Source organism: Colobus angolensis, unplaced genomic scaffold (genome assembly GCF_000951035.1).
Source record: "Colobus angolensis palliatus isolate OR3802 unplaced genomic scaffold, Cang.pa_1.0 Scaffold51, whole genome shotgun sequence".
In the NCBI taxonomy this organism is placed as follows: domain Eukaryota; kingdom Metazoa; phylum Chordata; class Mammalia; order Primates; family Cercopithecidae; genus Colobus; species Colobus angolensis.
In genome coordinates, this window is record NW_012118599.1 from 1,227,227 (window position 1) to 1,245,854 (window position 18,628).

General features: G+C 37.3%; 1 protein-coding gene across 3 annotated transcripts in view; it reads left to right on the top strand.

Annotated features, from left to right (window-relative positions):
• Positions 1 to 18,628, top strand: part of BMP5 (bone morphogenetic protein 5) — a 123,648-nt gene that overhangs the window by 63,184 nt on the left and 41,836 nt on the right. The gene's annotated exons all lie outside the window — the stretch shown is intronic.

Genomic DNA, 18,628 nt, shown 5'->3' on the forward strand with positions numbered 1-18,628 from the left:
GGAGAAAGGGAGGGAGGGAGAGAGGGAGGGAGGGAGAAAGGGAGGGAGGGAGGGGAAAGAGAGAGAGAACGAACAGAGGTGTATCCCAGAAGAAATGTTCCTAAGCACTAAAATGTTTAAGTGTATAATGAATTAAATTAATACAATAAAATGATCAATGCCAGTGTTACTACTAATAAGAATAGCAGCCAGCACTTATGCATTTAATGAACACTCACCATGTGTCTGGCACTGTGCTAAGTGCTTTACTTGAATTAATTTTTTTACAGATATATATATTTATGTATTCCCTAAAGAAAATGTGCTATGTAGAATCAACCTTTTTCTAATGCTCTGCTGTGAATATAAATTTCTGTACTCCATTGCGAAAACATTTTAAGCTAGCCTGCTTGATGTCATTAGCCACCTTCAGTACTTGGATATATTTAGTTAAGCTGTCATCATTCCAGTTCACAGTCAGCTTCATATTTACATCATCTCCCCCCCGCCTCCTTCTTCTCTAAGATTTGTGATTCTTCTGTGGACATACTTCAGAAGGTACTCTGGCATTTTCCACTCAGGAAGATTTGCTGGGTTCTTGAGAGCAGGGTGCCAGAGCAGGACACTCAGATGGGAGATGATGTTGTCTCTAAAGTGTCTAGAACGGTACACAAGCATAGCTTGAGTATCTTCAGTGTGCAGGGATCATGCTCTATTTTAGAGGTTCTTACCTGGGGTGATTTTGGTCCCTAGGAGACATTTAGCAATGTATGGAAACACTTTTTTTGTCATCCACAATTGATAGGGGACAGGTATATGTGTGTATTATTACTAGCATTTAGTGAGTAGATATGCTGGGGTAGTAATGTGGATAGGAATGCTGCTAAACCTTCTAAAATGGACAGGACAGCTCCTCTATCTCACAAAGAGTGGTTCGATCCAAAATGTCCTCAGTACCAAGGTTGAGAAATCTTGCTCCATTTGGAGATTTAAGATATAAACCTAAAGTGGAAATAGTTTGTGCCATAAACTAATATATCAGTGAATTTTGCTTTGACTATGTAATATTTTGGATCATAAGATTCATAAGATGAAAGAGCTCTTAGGAGTTTGTACTGGGTACATTGCTCATTCACTGCATGAAAAATGGTTGGACTGTCTGTGTAATAGTCTCTTGTCTTTTTTGCTTGTTGAATGAGGAGACCTCCTGGGTGTATACCTGGTAGCACATGTTTAAATTTCTCTGCAGGGGAAAAACAGGGGATGATGTAATGCCAGGAAATCTGCTAAATATTAAAAATGTCTTGGTAATTAAAAAAATTCTGCTCAGTGAAAAGTGATTGAATTTTCTTAGTGACAATCCAACTTGTTTTTTTCATTTCTGCCATGCTTTTCATTCAGTCGCATCTAATATTACTATTTTACCAGTTTTCATCTGTACCTTTTAAATGCAGCATGGAATCGGATATTCTGAAAAGTAATGATTAGCATCATGGAATCAGATATTCTGAAAATTAATGATTAGTAAGATTTATATAACTGTATAATTCCACATTTATTTTTTGGGGAAAAAAACGATTTACCATTTGAAAACGTCAGACCCAATTCAAATTCTAGTCCATATAAGCTAAAAGCTGCTCATGAGAGAACCTTTGAACCTTTATATAAACTCTAGAATTTACCATTAATTTGTAGTCTCTTGAATAATATGATGGTATTTATGACAAATACCCAGAGAGAGATGTATGCTTTCTCTTTGGGTGGCCATCATTATGTTTTTACTGGACTTAATAAGCTATTCAAGGAAAAAAGGAGATGGAAGAAAGTGAAATAGTTACAATAATAGAAGCTTTGGGAAAAGTGGAGATGTCATTGTGATTACAAGGTTCGTACTTTATGAAAATAAAGTAGTGTGTCATCCTTTCCTCTAAAATTTGTCTGTGTAGCTTCTAGATAATTTCTTAAAGCTTTTCTGGACCAGATATAAGTGCTTCATGATTAGATAGTAGAGTGGCTATCCTATTGGTTTCTCCTTTTTTTTCCTCTTTGTGTATAAAAAAAACGTGGCTATCCTCTTGGTTAAGGATAACCTTAACCTTTTTTTCTCTCTCTCTCCATATATATATGGATATAATATATGCATGCATACACACATCTACATGTATTCAAATAATTGAAACCACAACCAGGGTTAATATTTCGTTTCTTATCTCTTCTTCTTGATTATATAAATGATTTTCCTTCTTTTTGATAAGTTTTGAACCCATTTTTTCTCCAGTAGAACTGAGGGGTGAAGTTTTCTTTATGGATTATGTATTAAAAATGTTCCAAAAGTTACAGAAAATGAATAAATTTCTGTTTCCAAAGTTTATAAGTACAGGTTGTTAAATAACTTTTACATTAGTAATTGTACAAATCACTTCTGACTATAACGAATTGGATGCAGATATTTTGTTAAGAAAGTAGCAATTATAGTAATTTGTATATCATTTTTATTTGTGTATTCTTTTATCCTTGCAATAGATTTATGAGGTAGAAATTAATTTTCATTTAGAGAATATTCATTTAATCTTCTTTTAATCTTCATTTAAAGAAGAAGAAAGATAACTTTAGAAAGGTAACTTCAAAGAACATAATTATTTTTTTCTAATATTAAGCAAAGCCTGAGTATAGCAAGTCAGTGTTGAAATTAAGCAGGCACCAATTCCATCTATGATCGCGGTTCCTGGATTCATGAAGGTACATGGATAGTGTGGCTCTTTAAATTATCTGTGGGGCGGGTCAAGATGGTTGACTAGAAGCAGTAGCGATAGGAAGCTCCCACTGAGAAGAATGATAACAGCATGCGAATCATACACCAGCAACTGAGGTATCCAGGTTCTGTCATCAGAACCAACTGGGCAGCTGGCATGACCCATGGAGAGGAAGGAAGAGAAATGTGGTGCAATGGTCCACCTGAGGGCCTCATGGGGCAGAGGGGCTGTCACCCCCCAGCCAAGCGAGGCAATGAGTGAGCGTGCTATCCAGCCTGGGAAAACATGCTTTTTCCACGGAACTGTGCAACCCACAGATTGGAAGATCCCATGCGTGAACCCATGCCACCAGTGCCTAGGGTCCCAACCATGGAACTGCACAGGTTGTCAACAGCCAGTAAGCTAGAATCCACTTAAGCCTGCTGAGCTCACAGAGGGAAGAGCTGTGAACCACAGCTGTGGCTGATTGCTGTCTAAGCCATTTGAACTCCTTGGAGAGCCAACACTAGGATGGATAACTGCCTAACACATTAACCTCCCAGGGCAGGAGAAGGGCAGCAGCCATCTCTATAGCTCCAGGTTGTGTTTTTCCTTGGCTGGACCCAGGAAGGCTGGATGGCTTGGTCCCAAGAAGTATCCCTCATAGCCCAACACATCAGCTGTGACATACTGCGGACAGAGTGCCTCTTCAGGCCTGACCTTGACCCATCCCTCCTCACTGGGCAGGGCCTTCCTGCAGGAGCTTCTAAAACTCCAACCAGGTGCTCAGGGACAGAACTCTGATCTCCCTGGGCCTGAGCCCCTAGTGGGAGGAGTTGTCACAGTCTCCGAAGACCAGCAGACTTAGTCTTTCCTCCTGCTAGTTCTGAGGAAGCCAGGCAGCCCAGATGAGTGGGTCCCCTGCAGCGAAGTACACCTCCTCCATCAAGTGACAGTCAAAGTGCTTTGTTAAACTGGTCTTGCTCCCTGTGCCACCCAACTGGGTGAAACCCTCCAACAGGGATCGTCAGACACCCTATATAGGAGTGTTCCTACTGGCATCATATCGGTGCCCCTTGAGGTCAGAAGTTCCAGAAGAAGGAGCAGGCACCCATCTTTGCTATTCTCCAGCCTCTTTGAGTGACATCTCCAGTGGGTGATGGAGTGAACCAGATAAATAGGGCCTGAAGTGAACTCCCAGCAAACCACAGCAGCCCCACAGAAGAGGGACCTGACCATTGCAAGAAAAACAAATGAACAGAAAGCTACAATAGCATCAACAACAAAAAAAAGTCTCCGCAAGAACCCCATCAAAAGGTCAGAAGCCTCAAATATCGATACTAGACAAATTCATGAAGATGAGAAATAAACAACCAAAAATCACTGAAAACCCAAAAGGCCAGAGTACCTCTTCACCTCCAAATGATTGCAGTGCCTTTCCAGCAAGGGTGCAGAACTGGACGGAGGATGAGATGGACAAATTGACAGAAGTAACAAACACCACTGAGCTAAAGGAGCATGTTGTAACCCAATGCAAAGAGGTTAAGAACCTTGATAAAAGGTTACAGGAGCTGCTAACTAGAATAACCAGTTTAGAGAGAAACATAAAGGACCTGATGGAACTAAAAAACACAGCACAAGAACTTCATGAAGCACATACAAGTATTGATAGACAAATTAACCAAGCGAAAGGAAGGATAGCAGAGTTCAAAGACCATCTTGCTGAAATAAGGCATGCAAACAAGATTAGAGAAAAAAGAATGAAAATGAATGAACACAACCTCTGAGAAATAGGGGACTATGTAAAAAGACCAAACCTAGGACTGATTGGAGTACCTGAAAGAGATGGGGAGAATGGAACCAAGTTGGAAAACACGCTTCAGGATATTATCCAGAACTTCCTCAACCTAGCAAGACAGACCAACATTCAAATTTAGGAAATACAGAGACCACCACTAAGATACACCATGAAAAGGTCGACCCCAAGACATAATAATCAGAATCGCCAAGGTTGAAATGGAGGAATAAATGGTAAGGACAGCCAGAGAAAGGCCAGGTAACCTAAAAAGGGAAGCCCGTCAGACTAACAGTGAACCTCTCAGTAGAAACCTTACAAGCTAGAAGAGAGTAGGGGCCAACATTCAACATTCTTAAAGAAAAGAATTTTCAACCCAGAATTTCATGTCAAATCAAACTAAGCTTCATAAGTCAGGGGAAATAAAATCTTTTTCAGACAAGCAAATGCTGAGGTATTTCATCATCACCAGGCCTGCCTCATGAAGGAAGCACTAAATATGGAAAGGAGAAACCAGTACCGGCTACCGCAAAAACAATCCAAAATATAAAGACCAATGACACTATGAAGAAACTGCATCAACTAGTGTGCAAAATAACCAGATAGCATCATGATGGCAGTATCAAATTCGCACATAACAATATTAACCTTAAATGTAAATGGGTTAAATGCCCCAATTAAAAGACACAGACTGGCAAATTGGATAAAGAGTCAAGACCCATTGGTGTGCTATATTCAGGAGACCCATCTTATGTGCAAAGACACATAGGCTCAAAATAAAGGGATGGAGGAAAATTTACCAAGCAAATGGAAAGAAAAAAAAATGCAAGGGTTGCAATCCTAGTCTCTGACAAAACAGATTTTGAACCAACAAAGATAAAAAAAGACAAAGGATGGTATTACATAATGGTAAAGGAATCAATTCAACAAGAAGAGTTAACTATCCTAAATATATATACACCCAATACAGGAGCATTCCAATTTATAAAACAAGTTCTTAGAGACCTACAAAGAGACTTAGACTCCCACACAATATTAGTGACCCCACTGTCAATATTAGGCAGATCAGCAAGTCAGAAAATTAACAAGGATATTCAGAACTTAAACTCAGCTCTGGATCAAGTGGACCAAAGAGACATTTACAGAACTCTCCACACCAAATCAACAGAATATACATTCTTCTCAGTGCCACATGGCACTTATTCTAAAATCAACCACATAATTGGAAGTAAAACACTCCTCAGCAGCAAATGCAAAAAAAAAAAAAAAACTGAAATCATAATAAACAGTCTCTCAGAACACAGTGCAATCAAATTAGAACTCAGGATTAAGAAACTCTCTCAAAACCACACAACTACATGGAAATTGAACAACCTTCTCCTGAATGTCTCCTAGGTAAATTATGAAATTAAGGCAGAATTCAAGAAATTCCTTGAAATCATTGAGAAAAAATTAGACAATGTACCAGAATCTTGGGGAACACAGCTGAAGCAGTGTTGAGAGAAATTTATAGCACTGAATGCCTGTGTCAGAAAGCTAGAAAGATCTCACATTGACACCCTAATACCAAATTTAAAAGAGCTAGAGAAGCAAGAGCAAACATCCAAAAAACTAGCAGAATACAAGAAATAACTAAGATCAGAGCAGAAATGAAGGAGATGGAGACACGAAAAACCTTTCAAAAAATCAGTGAATCCAGGATCTGGTTTATTGAAAAAATTAACAAACTAGATAGACAATTAGCTAGACAAAGAAGAAAAAAGAAGACTCAGATAGACACAATAAAAAATGATAAAGAGGATATCACCACTGGACCACAGAAATACAAACCACCATCAGAAAATACTATAAACACTTCTATGCAAATAAACTGTAAAATCTAGAAGAAATGGATAAATTCCTAGACACATACACCCTCCCAAGACTTAACCAGGAGGAAGTCGAATCCTTGAATAGACCAATAACAAGTTCTGAAATTAAGCCAGTGATAAATAGACTACCAACCAAAAAATAAATAAATAAATAAATAAAAATAAACAGGACCTGATGCATTCACAGCCAAATTCTACCAGAGGTACAAAGAGGAGCTGGTACCATTCCTTTAGATACTATTTCAAACAATTAATAAGGAAGGACTCCTCCCTAACTCATTTTATGAGGCCAGCATCATCCTGATACCAAAACCTGCCAGAGACACAACAAAAAAGAAAACTTCAGGCCAGTATCCCTGATGAACATCGATGTGAAAATCCTCAATAAAATACTGGCAAACCAAATCCAGCAGCACATCAAAAAGCTTATCCACTATGATCAAGTTGGCTTCATCCCTGGGATGCAAGGCTGGTTCACCGTACACAAATCAATAAATGTAATCCATCACATAAACAGAACCAATGACAAAAATCACATAGGCATCTCAATAGATGGAGGCCTTTGATAAAGTTCAACATCCCTTCATGTTAAAAACTCTCAATAAACTAGGTATTGATGAAAAATATCTGAAAATAATAATAACTATTTATGACAGACCCACAGACAATATCATACTGAATGGGCAAAAGCTAGAAGCATTCCCTTTAAAACCCGACACAAGACAAGGATGCCCCCTATCACCACTCCTATTCAACATAGTATTGGAAGTTCTGGCCAGGGCAATCAGAGAAAGAAATAAAGGGTATTCAAATAGGAAGAGAGGAAGTCAAATTGTCTCTGTTTGCAGATGGCATGATTCTACATTTAAAAAACCCGTCGTCTCAGCCCCCAAACTCCTTAATCTGATAAGCAGCTTCCACAAAGTCTCAGAATAGAAAATCAATGTGCAAAAATCAAATTACAAGCATTTCTATACGCCAACAATAGACAAGCAGAGAGCCAAATCATGAATGAACTCCTATTCACAATTGCTACAAACAGAGTAAAATACCTAGGAATACAACTAACAAGGGATGTGAAGGACCTCTTCAAGCAAAACTACAAATCACTACTCAAGGAAATACGACAGAACACAAACAAATGGAAAAACATTCTATTCTTGTGGATAGGAAGAATCAGTATCATGAAAATGGCCATACTGCCCAAAGTAACTTATAGATTCGGTGCTATTCCCATCAAACTACCATTGACATTCTTCACAGAACTAGAAAAAACTACTTTAAATTTCATATGGAATCAAAAAGGAGCCTGTATAGCCAAGACATTCCTAAGCAAAAAGAATAAAGCTGGATGCATCATGCTACCTAACTTCAAACTATACATCAAGGATACAGTAACCAAAACAGCATGGTACTGGTACCAAAACAGACAGATAGACCAATGAAACAGAACAGAGACCTCAGAAATGACACCACACATTTACAACCATCTGATCATCAACAAACTGTACAAAAACAAGCAATGGGGAAAGGATTCCCTATTTAATAAATAGTGTTGGTAAAACTGGCTAGCCATATGCAGAAAGCTGAAACTGGACCCCTTCCTTACACCTTATACAAACATTAACTCAAGATGAACTAAAGACTTAAATGTAAAACCCTAAAAACCTAGGCATCGTAAAAATAGTAAAAACCCTAGAAGAAAACCTAGGCAACACCATTCAGGACATAGGCATGGGCAAATTATGATGAAAATGCCAAAAGCAATTGTAACAGAAGCCAAAATTAATAAATGGGATCTAATTAAACTAAAGAGCTTCTGCACAGCAAAAGAAACTACCATCAGAGTTAACAGACAACCTACGGAAAGGGGGAAATGTTTGTATTCTACTCGCCTGATGACGGTCTGATACCCAGAATCTACAAGGAACTTAAACAAGTTTATAAGAAAAAAAAAAACCATCAAAAAGTGGGCAAAGGATATGAATAGACACTTCTCAAAAGAAGATATTTATGCAGCCAACAAACATATGAAAAAAAGCTCAACATCACTGATGGTTAGAGAAATGCAAATCAAAACCACAATGAGCTACCATCTCACACCAGTCAGAATGGCGATTATTAAAAAGTCAAGAAACAATAGATGCTGGCGAGGATGTGGAGAAATAGGAACACTTTTACACAGTTGGTGGGAATGTAAATTAGTTCAACCACTGTGGAAGACAATGTGGCGATTCCTCAAGGATCTAGAACCAGGTATATCACCTGACCCTGTAATCCCATTACTGGATATATACCCAAGGGACTATAAGTCATTCTACTATAAAGCAAAGACATGGAACTAACCCAAATGCCCATCAATGATAGACTGGTTAAATAAAATGTGCTACATACACACCATGGAATACTATACAGTCATGAAAAGGAATGAGATCATGTCCTTTGCAGGGACATGGATGGATCTGGTCAAGGGAAGGGAGAGCATAAGAACAAATAGCTAATCGTGGGGCTTAAAACTATGATGACGGGTTGATAGGTGCAGCAAACTACCATGGCACATGTATACCTATGTAACAAACCTATATGTTATGCACTTGTATCCCAGAACATAAAGTAAAATAAATAAATAAATAAAATCAAGTATCTGTGAGTCTTACAGCTTATTGGCACATGATACCAATGAGAAATGTTCAATTATATTTTTAAAACAAACATTTTTGTCATGTGTCTATAATATAGTACTCTTGATAAAAGAGATTTCAGCAAAAGATGAATGGGCATCCCACCCCAGTGCATATTAGTTTACCCAATGACTCTTGCTAAGAGGCGATTTCATTTATAATGAAAATTTGCATTTGAACTCTAAGGATAGTGTTGTAGAAAGGTAAATAAGCATTTGCTGATTCCGGAAGATTTTCTGCACTGTCTATATACATCTCTTCTTACATTGAAATAGTGCGAGATGTTCTATCTTCCACATACAAACTTAAATGCATCCTATAAGTAGCCTCATGATTCTCACATTAAAAATTCCTTTACGTGACTGTTTGCACCTATTCCCCCAAATTCCACGCTAATTGTCCTATCCACATCATAACTATATTCACAGATATAAAACCTTACTTTCAATTCCTTCTCGTTCTTGTATTTAATTGAGCCCTCAATGCACTGTAATTTGATTTTCATAAGTCCACTCAACTAGTCATCTACCAACAGCCTCTCCTTTACCAGATCTTATGGATACTTTGTCTTTCTTCTTATTCTCCTCAGTATTTGATATTGTTGATCATTCCCTATTTAATATGTGAAATATCCTAACCAGGGGAATATATTATTTCCCTAGAATTGCCATAACAGATGACTGAAAATTATGATGGCTTAATACAACAGGAAGTTGTTTTCTTACAGTTCTGAAGTCTAGGTTTCTCAAATCAAGGTATTGATAAGGCCATGCACCCTTCAAAACCTCTAGAGGATGATACTTCCTTGCCTTTTTCAGCTTCTGGTAGCCCCAGAAGTTCCTTGGCTGTGTGAAGATACTGTAAATCCAATCTCCTCCTCTATCTTCTTTGTGTCTCTCCTCTTCTTATAAGGAGATTGTATTGTAATATGGCTTACCTCATATTAACTTTGATTACATTTGTAAGAGATATTTCCAAATAAGATAACATTCACAAGTACGAGGGACTAGTACTTCAACATATGTTTTTGAAAGACACAATGTAACCCATAACAGGGAATAAGCTAGATAGTGATTGATAAGATAAATAAAATCATTGTGAGTCATAAGGAATAAGAGATTTATTGTAGGGATTTGACTTTCTGCAATCATGGGACCTGGTTAAATAGTTCATGTAAGGCTGTTGCTTCTCCATCTTGTGATGGGTCTAAAGTTTGCTTCCCATAGGCAGCTGGGAAGAAAAACAGATACAGAATTGGAGTGAACAAGGAGAACTAGAACTTTCCAGGATATGCTGGAGTCCCAGGGACAAATTGGAACCCATGTCTTTCTCATGCCTTTGGAGTTCTAACTTTAATGATGTGCGTGGCCTGCAGGGGAGATTGGTATGCTTCACCATGAATTCCACAAACTCCTTTGCTTAGGATGTAGAGAAGCTGAAGGAGGTGATCTTGCAGAAGGAATTGTGGGCCAGAATTTGGAGAAGCTGATGGAGCTGTTATTCAGTGGAAGCTAAAAGAGCCCAGGTGCTCCCATCAGTAAGGTGAGCTAGCAGATCAGCGACAATGTATGCGAGCAGCAGAAAAGCCTGGCAGTTTACCAATTATCCAATCATAAACTTGGGTGCTGCTTCCATTCCACTACCCAACTCCTGTTCAGATTTCTCTGATGGCTACCTTCAAAGCAGCCTCAAGCAAATTCCTGAGGGAATTCTGGGATTTGTCACCTCTGTTTAGGTGATATGACAATGTACATAGCCACAACAGTCCATCCTTGTCAATTTGGCACTAATATGCATCTTTTATAACCATTCATAACTTCCTTTTTTTTTTTTTTGAGGCGGAGATTCACTCTTGTCACATAGGCTGGATTGCAACGACGCGATCTCAGTTCACTGCAACCTCTGCCTCCTGGGTTCAAGCGATTCTCCTGCCTCAGCCTCCCAAGTAGCTGGGATTACAGGTGCCTGCCACCATCCCCAGCTAATTTTTGCATTTTTAGTGGAGACAGGGTTTTGCCATGTTAGCCAGGCTGGTCTCGAACTCCTGACCTCGGGTAATCGACTCACCTTGGCCTCCCAAAGTGCTGGGATTACAGGCGTGAGCCACTGCACCCAGCACCATTCATAATTTATAAAAAATGTAATAGCAAAGTAATTCTGCCTTTTAATCCATCTTTGGATGTTGTTCATTCCTTTTTTAGCTGAGCCATGCTCCCCCTTTGAAGTATTGTAACTTCAATACTGAAATATGTGATTAGCTACTATCAACACTACTTAGATGGGAGGTAGATATTAAAAAGAATTGTTTAATATATATTAGGTAGGTGCAAAAGTACTTGTGGTTTTTGCTGTTAAAAGTACTGGCAAAGATACACATATATTTAATACAAAAAACAAATACACTAATTTCAAAATAAGGAAGAAATACCATAATATTACAATACTCATTTCTGCAGCTTGTCACATGGTTGCAGTTGGTATTTATAATTTCCTTCTTTTACTATGCAATCAATTTTCTGTTTATTTTGACAAGCACCATGACTGGTCACTTTTCCTTACCTAGTAGGTAAATCACACATTTATTGTTGAAGTGTCTGGGCTATTAGCAATAATGCCTGCAATGAACCGTGATTTTCCATTGACTTTTGTCATATGACAAGGGAGTACTAAGTGGTGTTCCAGGTGATCTCTTGTACTCAATGCATACTCCTCATTACCCATATTGTGGTAGTAGTAGTCCAATTTCCCTTTGATATTTAGAATAATTAATTCACATGGTATAGTAACCTCTTACTGGCTTCTTGATTCACTGGCATGAGGAGGAGTCAAAGTGGCCAGGTAGCTGTTTCAAGTTCCAGTTTAATAGAACCATTGCTACAGACACTAGAGTTAGCATTGTACCATTGGGAATTAAGAGCTCTGGACCAGCATAGCCCAATGTCTTGGGAGTCAGAAGCACAGATTTTGCTAGTTGAATCATGTATAGTGAGTTGAGAGGAACCACTTCCATTTCCACCCATGAGACATCCAGCTATGAGAGAAACAGTCATCCTAGCTATATTAGTTACTGATTTATATCATATAAAGCTTCCCTGAAGGATATCAGTTCATTCTTGTAAAATATTGGTACTCAACTGGTGGCATAACTGAGTCTTCAAAAGACCATCCTTTTGATGGGCAGCATGGGAAGACTGGTGACTTCCATAAGCATGAGCCCATTTTTTTTTTTTTTTATCAGAAGCGATGCAATATGGAATTCCATGAATAAGTGAATAAGGCATTCTAGAAGTTCACGTGTGTTAATTTTGGGGAGAAGCATCATGGACAAAGAAAGCAGATTCATGTCCAGAGCCCCCTTTCCAGAGACAACAAAGTAGTGCCCTTCCAGTACTGAAGTAAGTGTTCCAGTATAATTAGCCAAGCACAAAGTGGAGATTTATCCCCCTGGGAAATGCTTCTGCAAGGATTTATGGTAGAGATTTGACCTTATGCATTCCTAGAGCTAACCAGTCTATTTAAGTCTGTTGCTCTGCCTCAGAAGCTGGGCTTAAGGTTCACAGGTCAGAGAGTCAGAAAGGAAAGATGCACTGCGGGAAACAAGGACAAAACAGAACCTGTGAAAATAATCTGGAACCCATGAGGACAAGGTGGAACCTACCTCCAGGTCTCCAACTTCAATGATGCAGTTGACTCTCTAGCCACCAAGTCCTTCCTTTTAGAAGTGGATGCCTTGCCCTAGATTCAGAGGAACTAAATATGGAGAATTACTGGGATCTAAAGGAGCTGCACACCCAACACCAATAAGATGAACCAGCAGATCTCCACAATATGTCTAAGTTGCAGTAACACTTGATCACACCGTAGTCTTCTAATTATAAATATGGCTATTGCTTCACTGCCACCTTCTAAATGTTACCGAAATTTCCTTTGTAGCCAACCCTAATCCCAAACCATACACTGTAGTTCCAGCTTAGTTGAATTGATATAATATAAAACCACCATGGAGTGTGAAAATATGTTAAATTGAAAAAGTGAATAAATGAATTAATAGATAGATGGATTTGTGAAATGACAGCCAAAGTCACTTCTTAGCTGTTTCTACCCATCTTATTTTAGACTTGGCTCAGATCAATCTTTTAGTAGTCCAGTCCATATATCAGTGCTTTTCTTCAAGATAAGGAAAGCAAGTGAGTTATGGTTTGGGAGTAAAGGGAGCTAATATTTTGTAAGAGAAAGTGTTCTGAAAGTGGAAAACCAGGTTCTGGTCCCCCTATTGGCTAAGTGAACATGGAAAATTATTTGATTTCTCTTTAAATTTCATTATGAAAAAATAGTTTGGCTAAGTAATTTATATCTCACTCAGTTCTAATATTCTGTGATTTATTTTGGTTACTTTCAGAGTTAAAATCCCAGATGCACTGATTTCACATCAAACATTCTTGGTCAATTTTTTTTTCTGTCTTATAATGAGAATGCTCCATTTATTCAGCTGACTAGAAAATAGAGGACGTTAACATTTCCAATACTACATGCCTGGTGTGCTACTAGGTCTGTTCACATCCCTTCTATGTCTAATTATAAGGAGAACACATTATCATGATATAATGATATAAAATGATATTCCCTTTACTCAAGTAAAATCAAACAAATTAGAGGAAGAAGTAGAATGTTTATACACTTGAATTTTTGTGTAAACATAGGTAGATAATGAGTACACTTAGACAAAACTATAATAGTTTAATATTTTGCATACATATTTTAATTCACCTTATATGAAATTATTAATATAGTATTCCTTGTTTCGCTCTCAAAACATATATGATGACTTTTTCTTCAAACTTATCTCATGTGTCTTTGACATTATGTCTTTATCACTAGAATCACATTTTTAATCATATATCAGTGTTAATAAGTATGTCATCTGCAGCTCTATGTTGTTTGAAAAGTAGAATATTTTTGTGTATTTGTATATGATAATGTCATTGGAAATACTATGCTATCAAAAGTGCAGGAATCCACAGGTTGTATGTGTATGTGTGTGTGTGTGTGTGTGTTGTTCTTTGCTTTTTAGCATTTATTTAACTGGATAAATGTTACATCCACAATGCAGCCTCTGACTCTATTCTTATGTAAGGAAAGGGTACTTTGCTTTGTAAAGTGCTTTCTAAAGTGCTTTTTAAAAAGGTGATGTTTCACTGTGGGGAGGTGTGTGCAAACCTACCCCAAAGTCCCAAGAATCTGACAGGCTGAAGAGAGAGGCTGACAAAACTAGTTTCCTTGGAAGAAATATTTAATAGAAACAGAAGCCATGTCTGTGTCTTGGGCAGCAGCAAGTTGAGATGGTGGATTCCCACACCATTACCCCCAGAACTTGGGCTTATATATCACAGGGGAGAAGGGATGGTTCAGAAGTGAACTGTAGGACAATTGAAGCATGATATCATAAAGGTTGTTTGACCTAAAGGCAGAATTTGTGGTAAGTACCTGCTCTTACACAAGGAAAATAGATAAACAGAAAATATTAGAGGCCTTCCCAGAACAGAAGTTAATCAGAAGCCAATAGAGTGGATTAGCTTTCAGGATGGAGTTGCTTTGGCCTCCACAGGTCAACTTGTCAAGACAGTCAATAGTTGAAGTTTTGAAACAACACTCCCAGAAATACTTTCTGATTTTTTTTATGCCTTCTTTTCTCTACCTCCTCCATCTCCTTTTCTGCTCCTTCTCCTCCTCTCTTTTTCTTCTCCCTGCTTCTTGTAAATACCAAATTAACACTGACTGAGGTCATTTGAAAGTAATGTGCTTCCCTAAATAATACTTTCCCAAACCTCACAGGTCAAAATGCAGCAATTTAGAGACATTTGTATTATGGCAGACCCTATAAAAGATTGCAGATTTAAGTGTAAAAGATTTAAGATTATGGCAGACCCTATAAAAGATACAGATTTAAGTGTAATTTACCTCTTAACCAGATAGATATTCAAAGTATTGCACTTTGTCTTGATCAAACCTTTTAAGGCAGGGATTATCATACCATTTTTAATATATAGGGAAACTGAGGCTGAGGAATTCCTTAATTGTTCAAGATCTGTCTGATCTCCAAATCTTTATAGCACTACATTGATATTGATAAAAAGATGATAAATGTTAATTTCTTAGCCACATAGCTTCAATTTTCTCATTCTAATTAGCATTTTCGGTTGAGTTATGCTAATGGTAGTAACTTAAATTCTGCTGAATTTTGGTTCCCGCTGCTTAGTCTTTAGTGTAGTGTCCTTCCGGTATTTTAAGATTCTCAAGGTATGTTTGCAAAACTCTTCTTTCACTAAAATAAAAGGCACTCAGGCAAGTAAATATACACAAACACACCAATAGCCCATGTTTAACTAGACATGTTTAAACTTCTGGTCATGATGAGTCAGACCTGCTCAAATGTATTTGTATTGACTATAAATGTATGTATATATTATATATTATTCACCTTTGAGTAGCTAAACTTAATATTCCTAAATATTTCATATATGATAAGTTTATCTGATACTACAAATCTAACTTTATCTGTTAAACATGACTTTGTGTTTAACAATGACATGACTTTATTAACTATATAGGAAGTTATTATACTGATCTATATCGTACTCAAGATGAATAATGAAATTTTACCTGAAAAAGAAAAATGCAAATTTTAGTCAGGATGATTTCTATTAATATAAATTTACTTTCACATATTTGTTTTTGAAAATCTCTCCATCTTGATAAGTGCTATGTTGTCAATACAGACAGACTATTGACCTCCAGGAATATTTACATCCCTGCCCTAAAACCCATTTTATTAGTGTTATGTATTAGTATTAGTGTTATGGGTTGAATTGTGCCCTCTCCCCCATATGCTGAAGTCCTAGCCTCCAGTAACTCAGATTGTGACCTTATTTGGACATAGGGTCTTTGCAAAGGCAGTTGACCTAAAGTGAGGTCAGTAGAATGAATCCTAACCCAATATGACTGGTGTCCTTATGAAAAGAGGAAATTTAGACACAAAGACATGCATAGGAGGAAAGATGATGAGAAGGGATACAATCAAGGGATACAAGGGATGATGAGAAGACAACAATCTACGAGCCAAGGAGAGGGCCTGGAACAGATCTTTTCCTCCAGTTTCAGAAAGAACCGACCCTGCTGACACCTTGATTTTGGAATTCTAGCCTCCAGAAATGGGAGAAAATCAATTGCAAACTCTAGCCTGGTATTTTGTTATAACAGCCTTAGAAAACAATCACAAACACCATTCTGAAATATTTGCTTATGTACATTCATGTAAATGGGCTTTTTCTTTGCTACAATGTAGGCTTTAATTTTAAGTATTGTAACTGCACCTTAAAGGATTTATGGAATTATTTTTGCTACAAATAAATATGTTTTTTCTATATACATGTATTCTGTCTATTGCACCATTCTTAAATGCATTACTATTTAAAATGTTCTTTTATTGGATATTGTAAGAATCTCTTTTAAAAAGTCAGGTAAAACTGGTGAGGCAGGCAACTTTAACAAGTTTATTTTATACTGTTCATGGGAAATACTTAGGATATTTTACTATTCCCGGCAGTATAAGTGCCATATTTTAGTGGAGAAATTTTATACTTCAAAAGAAATCCCCTCTAACATTCTACAGAATGGGGTTAGGGGGAACTTGTTTTTAAGAAACTGCTATGAAAGGGGCTGTATGAGTAAAAATTACAGAATTATTACTGCTGTGTTTATTAGTCATAGTCTTGATTCTCGTCAAGCATATTCTGTTGTCTATAGGTAATGCAGAAGAGCTTCGTATATGTAAAGGAGAAATTAAAGAAATTGTCGGTCACAAGTAAAATAGTTTTGACCATTAATAGAAAACTATGCACTTATGAAATCAATTGAACTTTCATAACTTTTCAAAGGTGTACTAGAAATATGTGGCTCTTTTTAGACCATACCACTTCATCTTGCTAGATTTACTTTCCAATTAATTTGCAATTTGCATCCCTGAAATTTAGATATTTAGGCCATATGTGATGCTTTTTCTAAATATATACATTAAAACGGGAACTGTTTCCTTCATAGACATGCTGGAAAGTTTTGGGATTTGAACATGGAGAGTTTGGGGAATTTTTTCTTTTCCTGAAGAGATAGCACAATTTAAAAATAATAGAAAATATCATTGAAATGACTACCAAAAGAAATTTGTTAATTTTGTTTCTGAAAATTTACCTCCTTGTTCATTTTGTTTTCAATGTCTTTATTAATATCATGCCAAAGGATGACATTATGAGCCCTGCAGAATTGATTAGGACATGTTTGCCATACTTCAAATGAAAGCAGACCTGAAATCAGTGTAGCGCTCAGGTATTTCCCAAGGTACAGGGTGACTGCTCCTGTTTAAGAAGTGAGCAGTGTAAATGAGTTAATTCCAAGATTAAGGTCTCAGAGATATTTACCAAATATCTCAAAACTTTAAGATAATTCTTACTTTCTTATCTGCTTATTTGGAGGATTTTTCAATTTAGGAGGAAGAGGAAGAATTTAACTGACATGCTATCACATTGGGACTATAAAGGGTTGTACACATTCTAGTGAGAACTAAAGGAACTACAAATTTTATTGCTTTGTACGACATGCTTGTCATACATCTGCAGTATCTGAAACTGAATCCTATATAAAAAAGTGTTTCAAACCTTCCTTTGGTAAACACTATGACTGTAATTGTGAAAAGATGATAAAACATTAGATTATTTAGATGATTTCATTATCATATTACATTTACTTGAATTTCTCTAGATTAATAGAAAAAAAGTACAAATCTAGTTAGGAAACAAAGATGTAGTTTCTAAGATACTGACACATTTTTTAACTTCATTTTTGTTAAAACAGTTCAATTTTAATTTTAGAGTATTTTTCTTTAAAAAGTATGATTTATTAAAAATGTGTTTTCACATTTTGTAAGCCGCCCTTAAAGTGACTTTTTTTTTTTTGAGGCAGAGTCTCGCTCTGTCGACCGGACTGGAGTGCAGTGGCCTGATCTCAGCTCACTGCAAGCTCCGCCTCCCGGCTTTACGCCATTCTCCTGCCTCAGCCTCCTGAGTAGCTGGGACTACAGGCGCCCGCCACCTCGCCCGGCTAGGTTTTTGTATTTTTAGTAGAGACGGCGTTTCACCGTGTTAGCCAGGATGGTCTCGATCTCCTGACTTCGTGATCCGCCCGTCTCGGCCTCCCAAAGTGCTGGGATTACAGGCTTGAGCCACCGCGCCCGGCCAAAGTGACTTCTATGATGTATGTGTTTTCACGTTTTGTAAGCCACCCTTAAAGTGACTTCTATGATGTATACAGACAGAAAATGCAGTAAAATAGTATTTAACGTAGCTTATTATGAATAGCTCTGTTGTTTTCTATATAAATAATATGCTCTTAAATAGATTCAATACATATCAAAGGTCATAAAATGCATAAGGGTGTTATTTCTACTCTACCTTGAGGGAGATACAGTGTTTTACAGTTAACCTATTTGAGCCTGAATTTTATCAATACGAAGGAGCTGTT